The sequence below is a fragment of the Sinocyclocheilus rhinocerous genome, unplaced genomic scaffold (genome assembly GCF_001515625.1).
Source record: "Sinocyclocheilus rhinocerous isolate Xijiao unplaced genomic scaffold, SAMN03320098_v1.1 scaffold1004, whole genome shotgun sequence".
In the NCBI taxonomy this organism is placed as follows: Eukaryota; Metazoa; Chordata; class Actinopteri; order Cypriniformes; family Cyprinidae; genus Sinocyclocheilus; species Sinocyclocheilus rhinocerous.
Window position 1 is genome coordinate 1108688 of NW_015627248.1, and position 8202 is coordinate 1116889.

An 8202-nucleotide genomic window follows, 5' to 3' on the forward strand; every position below is an offset into this window, starting at 1 on the left:
TGGTTCTCTCTGCTGACTCTGAGCCTGTATAAACACACAGGAAACGGCGAGTAGTGAACAAAATCTTGGCTGTGGACCTCCTCAGACAATACAACTCAAATCAGCACCTATAACTTTATATTTAATCCTCTTACTTTAGTCTTGCAAAATGAGATTCTCCAGGCCCATTCCAGGGATCGACTGACGTCCACAGCTGTACGGCACAAAGGAAGGTTAGCCAACGTATCCGACGGTTTTACCTTCAAATTTAACACGTAAGCAGAAAAAGAGACTCGTTCATCATCCTTCACAACTGCTCGGACTGACTGAATCCGCTGGGCAGACCATCAGAGACATCCAGAGAGCTGAAACATAGAAGACATAGTGACTTTCCAGGCTTTTTGCCTCATTTCTCTTTGTTTCTTTGATGTACTTGGAGTGGAAATTAGGAACACACTTTTGGGCTTTTCACAGCTGAATTGGTTAAATCATTTTAAGAACTAGGTTATCTTGTTTCACACTGTTCACACAGGAAACAATTTTCAATATTCAGATTTGACTCAGTTGATCTGTTTAGTACACTATTGTCAAGTTTGGAATAAATAGGATAAATAGGACTCTTATGCTCCAAATAAAGTAAAATAATATTGTGAAATATTACTGCAATTTAAAATAACTTTTTTTTATTGCAATATATTATCAAATGTGATTTATTCCTATGATGCAAAGCTGAATTTTCAGCAGTCATTACTCCAGTCTTTGGTGTCACATGATCCTTCAGAAATCATTCTAATATGCTGATTTAGTGCTCAAAATCAAATCCAAAATATTAAGCAGCAAAACTGTTTTCAATGTTGATGATAACAAGAAATGTTTCTTGAACAGCAAACTGGCATAGAATGATTTCTGAAGGATCATGTGACAATGAAGACTGGAGTAATGATGCTGAAAATGCAGCTTTGCCATCACAGGAATAAATTACATTTTGACATATAATAAAACAGAAAACAGTTATTTTAAATTGTAATAATATTTCACAATATTACTGTTTATACCATATTTTCAATCAAATAAATGCAGCCTTGCTGAGAATAACAGACTTCCTTAAAAAACATTACTCCAAAATTTTGACCAGTAGTATATATAAATGTATTAACAGCATTTTCCAGCTTTTTTTTCCAAAAGTCAGTTGGGAGTAATTTGTTGAAGAATGTAAAGAATTTCCATTCCCTGCATCTGCATTGTTAACCTACATCCCTAAAGGCTTGTGACAGGGAGCAGGTGAGAGACCTATAAATCAGCTCCATAAATCCTCTGCCCTCTCTGGTTGCACGTTTTCCACTGATAACATCTTTGAACGCGCCACTGAATATGACACGCACGTATAAGTTCAATCATTTAAGCCCAGCAAGCCGCTCTGCTGAAATTCATATGTGCTGTCAGAAAGCCTAAAACAACAATGGGTTAACCCTAATATGGGATGGACTTCAAGAAATGTTCAATAATAAGACATCAGGTCTAGCTTGTCACACTGGATTGATTAACTATATTTGTTTTAGGTTCCTGGAACGTGCAACTGAGGTCCCATTATTCTTCGGTTACATGGTCGACACAGTAGAGGTAGCGTCACTGGGACTAGAAAATTGAGATTGCAGCGCCAACATCAAAGGCTATAGTTGTATGTGTGTTTAAATAATAACAATTAATCACTAGTTTTGTTCACTTGCACAACAGAAAAAGAAATTTTTTGGCATGAAAATATATCCTTGGTCATTATATATACTGTTCAAATATTAGCCAACACCTCTGGTGGCAAAATAATGATGGTAAAAAAATCAACTGGATTTGATTTTAAAAGTGCTTCCATTTTCCATGCCATCGACCAAAGCATTCCGTTATAATGTAAGACATCTGTTGGTCATCATGAGTATGATATTTGCACCTATATGATAATTACTGGAACATAACACACTTCTGGATGTGGTGTCTGAAAAATCGCCACACAAATCATGTAGCTTCCAGTCCTGTGATCGTGTTACACGCACCAAATTACTCTCAGAGCTTCTACTCTGAGGGAAATGCAGTTTGTCAGCGATTAGATTATTGTTACCTGGAAAAAGTGAGTTTCGAGAAATTATGGGAACAAAAGAAGCAAATTCCTGTTATCGTGTTTCGATGATTTACTGTATATGTGGGATTCAAAAGCCTAAAAAAATAGTTTTCAGGCATAATTTATGTTGGCTTTAGGTGAACGTATCATATACCGATAATGAATTAGAGGATTCAGACAAATTGTCAGCAGTTTTGTAGGTGTTTAAGCTGTTCATGCTAAGTCTGGCTCACACAAGTGACCTGTGACCGTGAGGTCGCGGTGTTCAGCCCTCCATGGATTTGATCACAGTGTCCTCAGGGTAAAGACACTTCCCTGTTATTGGAGTAAGGAAGTCTTTGGGAAAATCGCAGGTTAAAGTTTCGTGTGTGGTATAAACATGCATTTGGAAGTCGTAAAATAAAAGGTGTCTTTTGCATTACTGTGCATTTGTGCAGTATTTTGCTGTTGGAAAATACTGATCTCTTTGATGTCTCATTTATTCTTCCCAGGAAGCAAAAAGTAGAGATCAAATGGAGAGTTTCGCTTAAGTCAGGAAGTTTTCTGAAATCTGCATATTCTGCTTTTTAGCTATTAAGGTTGTTTTATCTTTCTTATATATAAGAAACATACATTATAATAGTTGCATTTGTAATACAGGGCAAAGTTGCACACGAAAACATGTGCAAGTCATGGTTCACCACAAAATCAAAAGAAAAGAAAAGAAAAATAATACATAATATTAAAGAAAATGAAGCATATTTTAGGACCATTAAGATTTCTTTCTTTCTTTTTATTTTATTACATTTTTTCAAAATAATTAATTACATTTTCTCATCAATTGTAAATGTATTAGCTAATAATACATTAAAGACATTCTTTTTTTAATTTAAATGAGCAGTAGAACAAATGCTATACTAGATACAATTAGTTTGTAATACAAATTATTTTGTTTTATTTAATTATATTTATTTCTCAAGAAAATGAAGACCACTTCAAATACCGTTAAACATACGCTGGTAGTCTATTTAAATAGACTTATTTCCCCCAGACAGAAATAAGATTAGTAAGAGTATTAAGAGTATTTTTTATTTCATTTTTTTTAAGATTTTTTTTAGCTTAGGTTTTTCTCCAAACAAGACCTAGCGATCACAGATGTGTTTCTTTAAGAGGTCTCAACAATGTCTCAAGCTGTGTTCAGAACTTCCAGGATAGCAGAGTATTCAATCAAAAGACAGAGATTTATAAAAAAAAAAAAAAAAAAGAAAGTTAGAAGAGTAGACTGTTATCCACTTTAATTTTGTAGCTCTATAATTTTACTGTATGTCAACAATTGCCTCTCTTGTATCTATATTTAAGTCTCCCTTTTAAGAGTGACATTTGAGACGATGTTGATGCTTGAATGAAACCATTTTCCTCTGTGATCCACAGTGTGTCTTGGCTACTGCGTGCTGCTTATTGTCTGTAATTTGTGCTCTATAATCAGTTTCCAAGCATTTAGTCTTGTATTTACCTGAGCACAGCCTGTGTGGAAGTGACACACACTGGTAAATGTGTGGCCTGATCCTAGAGGCGCAGCTATAAAACAATGGTTAGCTTTAATTGTAATGCATGGGTGGGCCTTCATTATACTTTCACAAATGCGCATTGCAGAGAGATTGAGAGACAGAGAAAGCAAGTGAGCACAAGGCTAACTGTTTGCGAATCTCATGCTGTCTGTATACTAAAATCACTGCCTAAATCTGAACCTTCTGTAACATTCCCAGCTGCTCTGGAACATATTTTTGTGTGGCTCTAAACTCCAGTCCACATGGAGTGTGAGTTGTTGACGCTGCTGTTTTGGGATCTTTCATCCCGTGTTTTGCTGTTGTAGGAATTTGGAAGGAAGTATCTGATCAAAGTGTTATTCAAAAGATGCCAAAAATATTGTTTGTAATTACTCAAAAAAAAAAACTTGAGTACATTATTTAGTTGTGAAATTTACTTCCAGTAGATATTTGTGAGGCATAGTCTTTTGTCATTTTTAAGTCTTACCTAAAACTAACTTTTTATTTATTTATTTATTTAAGGTTACATTTAGTTACATGTACTGTATGAATTTTTATTTTCTATTTTTATTCATTTATATGGCAAAGTCTGTTTTTACTACGTAAAGGGCTTTGAGAAGCTTATTTTGGTGCTATATAAAATAAAGTTTATTATGATGATTATTATTATTATTATTACTATTATTATGAGCAACACTTAGTCCTAAATTCTACTTGATTGATTGATTGAACGGACATGCTTTTGGACATGTTTTTGTGTGCAAATTATTATGCACTCCTGATAAATGCATGTGCTGATTATTATCATCTACAGTACATATTTTTGGTCATATAGCATATATGCACTCTAAAATACAGATTTTGTGTTTGTGGACTAAACAGAGATAAAGCAGAAACCCAGCTGGGAGAATCTGCTTAGTTTTGCACTGCAAGCTTATCTATGTTTTCTAGGAAGTTCTGAGGAAGTATGGTCATTTGGTTTCACTTCACTTGTCCAAAAAAAGAAGCTCATTGGCATCATTTTGCACTAATGATCTGTTTTGTATTTTCACTTTTACGGTTCTCCTTGTGGGTTGTTGCCATGGTGATTTTGTGGTGTGGCAACCCCACATACACAGGATTACACAGAGTGATTTCCAAGAATTTTTTTTTATATTACAGGGTGATGGATGGTTCACAAGGGGGGAAAAGCAACCCAGTGTTCATGACATACTGAAGTTTATGGTGATTTTACACATTTGGGAGATTTTGATCATTTAAAATGACTGATTGCGTTCTGGCTAGATTAAATTAATTTTGCAACAACTGTTTTCATCATTCAAAATAATTAAACAATTTTTATATGAGCAGCAAACCAGCATATTAGAATGATTTCTGAAGGATCATGTGACACTGAAGACTGAGTAATGATGCAAAAAATTCTGCTTTTCATCACAGGAATAAATTACATTTAAAATACATATTCAAATAGAAAATAGTTATTTTAAAATGTAATAATATTTCACAATATTACAGTTTTTGCTGTATTTTTGATCAAATAAATGCAGCCTTGGTGAGCACAAGAGAAGTAAAACAAAACAAAAAAATGACCGAGCCCAAACTTTAAAATGTCAACAACAATTTAATTTGTGTCTATTTCTATTCCTCTTAAGAAGATATATGAGAAGCTTCAGAAAAAGTTGATACTAGGAAAGTGATAGATCTTTTTAGGGCCTCCAGGACCCCTCATTTGGCCCTCAGCAACTGGATAAGGCCCATGAAAACCAGAGATACCCCATATTTGGAACAATGGAACCCAACATGTAAGGTGAGCATACTATTGAGTTGCCATGTGCTTTAGTGTATCATAAAAGTTTCTCCTGCATTTGTTCTGTGGTGTGTAAGAGCCTGAAGAAGCATCACTGTTCAGTATCTCAGCAGTGCAACACTAGCCAGTTATTTACTTCAAGATATTGAAGTCTGATTTAAATAGCAGAACTGAGAATCATATGTGATAGTGATTACAGAAGACCAGGCACTCATCCCCATCTGGGGTTTAGCGTATCAACCGATGCTGGGTTGTGCGGTGACTGACTGTGGAGGAGAGCGGAGACAGCCGCCAGATGAAGAGTCCACAGTGGTTAAGGACTGGGGAACAAGAGGGGAATGGTAGGGTGCAGGGGATGATGGTGGAGGGGAGGGAGACCCCCTAATTACACTGTAAACACAGCTGTTGATGGTACTGTAAGTGTAGGGCAGCGATCGTTTTCCACATGTGCCTGATTGTGTAGCACAGCTGGCAGCAGCGCTCAAAAATTTTTTGGTATGATGAAGTTTGGTTGTCGCACCGCCGACTAGAAGTTGGATGAATTCTTGGTAGTTACAGGCATACTTGAGGTTTTTGGTGGTGTAACAGTCGATAGCTGATGCAAATGGCAGGTTGTTTGTAGCTCAATAGGTTTTGACTCCATATTGTCAAATGCGCTGTATAAAGCTCATCGATTACCTGTAATATGCTAATATGTTACAATTAATGTGCTACCCTGCCTAAAGTCTACAGCACATAGTTTTATGCTAAACTTCTTTTACTGGTACTGCTGAACTTCTGGTACTGGCTAAACTTTCTAGAACTTATTGTTTTATTTTATTCCAATATAATAAAAAATAAATATACATATATAAATACATATTTGGCATATTGCTTTGTTGCAGGACTTCCTCATTGGTAAGGTGGTCATAGAAATGAATGCCCAGTATTCTACCTTGAGAGAAATACTAGCTGATGCCTTCCACGTTTCTGCTGCATAAGTTGCCATCAGAAGGATGATAGATGCATATAAGCGAAGCTTGATGTTAAGTGAGATCGATGTAGATGACCAGATTTTGCACATTTGTTGAAAGACTGTTGATGCCTTGCCAATCCAGCATTTGACGTCGATCTCTGCATCTCCATCTCATCCAATAGTGCTGCCGAGGTATGTAAACCAATCGACCTCTTCGATGTTGCATCCATCAACCTTAAAGGGTTACTTCACCCCAAAATGAAAATTTTGTAAAAGCTTTGTTTGTCTTCGGAACACAATTTAAGATATTTTGGATGAAAACCGGGAGGCTTGTGACTGTCCCATTGACTGCCTAGTAAATTACACTGTCACGGTGCAGAAAAGTATGAAAGACGTGAAGAAAACAAAAATAATGACTTTATTCAACAATTTGTCGTCTCTGTGTCTCTGCGTATGCTATTCTGTGTCAGCCGCGACACAAGGATACGTTTTCTACGTGTATTTGCGCTTTGATTTGAACGAAAACAGTGCTTCCGTGCAGCGCGGCTGACACAGAATAGCGTACGCTGCTTGCGTTCAGTGGTTATTCTCCAAAATGGCACTACAGTGATGCGAAGAGAATTGTTGAATAAAGTCGTTATTTTTGTTTTCTTCGCATACAAAAAGTATTCTCGTCGCTTCATAACGTTACGGTTGAACCACTGATGGCAGATGGACTATTCTGACGATGTCTTTCATACTTTTCTGGGCCTTGACAGTGTAATTTACTTGGCAGTCAATCGGACAGTCACAAGCCTCCCGGTTTTCATCCAAAATATCGTAAATTGTGTTCCGAAGACGAACAAAGCTTTGACGGGTTTGGAACGACATGGGGGTAAGTGATTAATGACAAAATGTTCATTTTGGGGTGGAGTAACCCTTTAATCCTTGGCATGTCACCTTGAGCATCAGTATGCATGACTTTGGACTTTTCGGTACTAATGCATAATCCGGGCCTATCGCTGCTTCTTCATGCAAGCTTGATGCTATTTCTTGTAAATGGTAACTGTTTTCAGTGAGCAGAGCAATATCGTCCACAAAGTGGAGATCAGTGAGGCAGCTCTGTCCATCCCTGTCAATGCCTGTGTTTGGTCTTGCCATAGCCTTCCTCATGACAAAATCGAAGGCCACCATGAATAAGAATGGCGACAAGATGCATTCTTGTCTGACACCAATGGTAAAGAAGTCAGTGTAGCCTGTATCTGTCCTTCTTCCTTCCACCTTCCTTTCTTTCGGCCAATCCCTTCTTGCGCACAGGTGGTCAATGTTTCCTTGAAGTCGTGCCATTTCAATTTCTATCTCTGCCACATCAGCTAAAGCCTGGAATTGATTGGAAAGCTGAAGGGTGAAGACATCTGCAATATTCTGGTCTTTAAGCTTTTGAATTGCAAATGGTTGGACAGTTTCAGATCTTCCTTCATGTCGTCGCAGTTTGAGTTTGAGATTTATATGGACCAAGTAATGATCTGGGCCCGTATTTATCAAGCCTATGCTGCTAAGAATTGACAACCCTCTACATTGCGAGTAAATCACTCGCATATGCGACTAAATCTTCACTCTGGAGACTAAATGATGTCTAATATTAGCCAATTGCTAATAAATTCTCAGATTTTACTCGCCAGTGTGTGAGTTGGAGGCTAAGTATAAGTTTAGCTCAGATATATTTTCACTCGCCGAACACTCTGACTGAGCGCATCAGAGTTTCACTCTCCGCCAAGCGATCTGTGCTGTTTTTCAGTTCATCTGAATGGATGGGCAACGCACCTGTATTTAACGTCCCGTAAAC

The 8202-nt window shown here is 37.1% G+C and overlaps 1 pseudogene; it reads right to left on the reverse strand.

The window, feature by feature from the left end:
* Nucleotides 1-286: 286 nt before the first annotated feature.
* LOC107725793 (craniofacial development protein 2-like) overlaps nucleotides 287-8202 on the reverse strand; it is a 9965-nt pseudogene continuing 2049 nt past the window's right edge.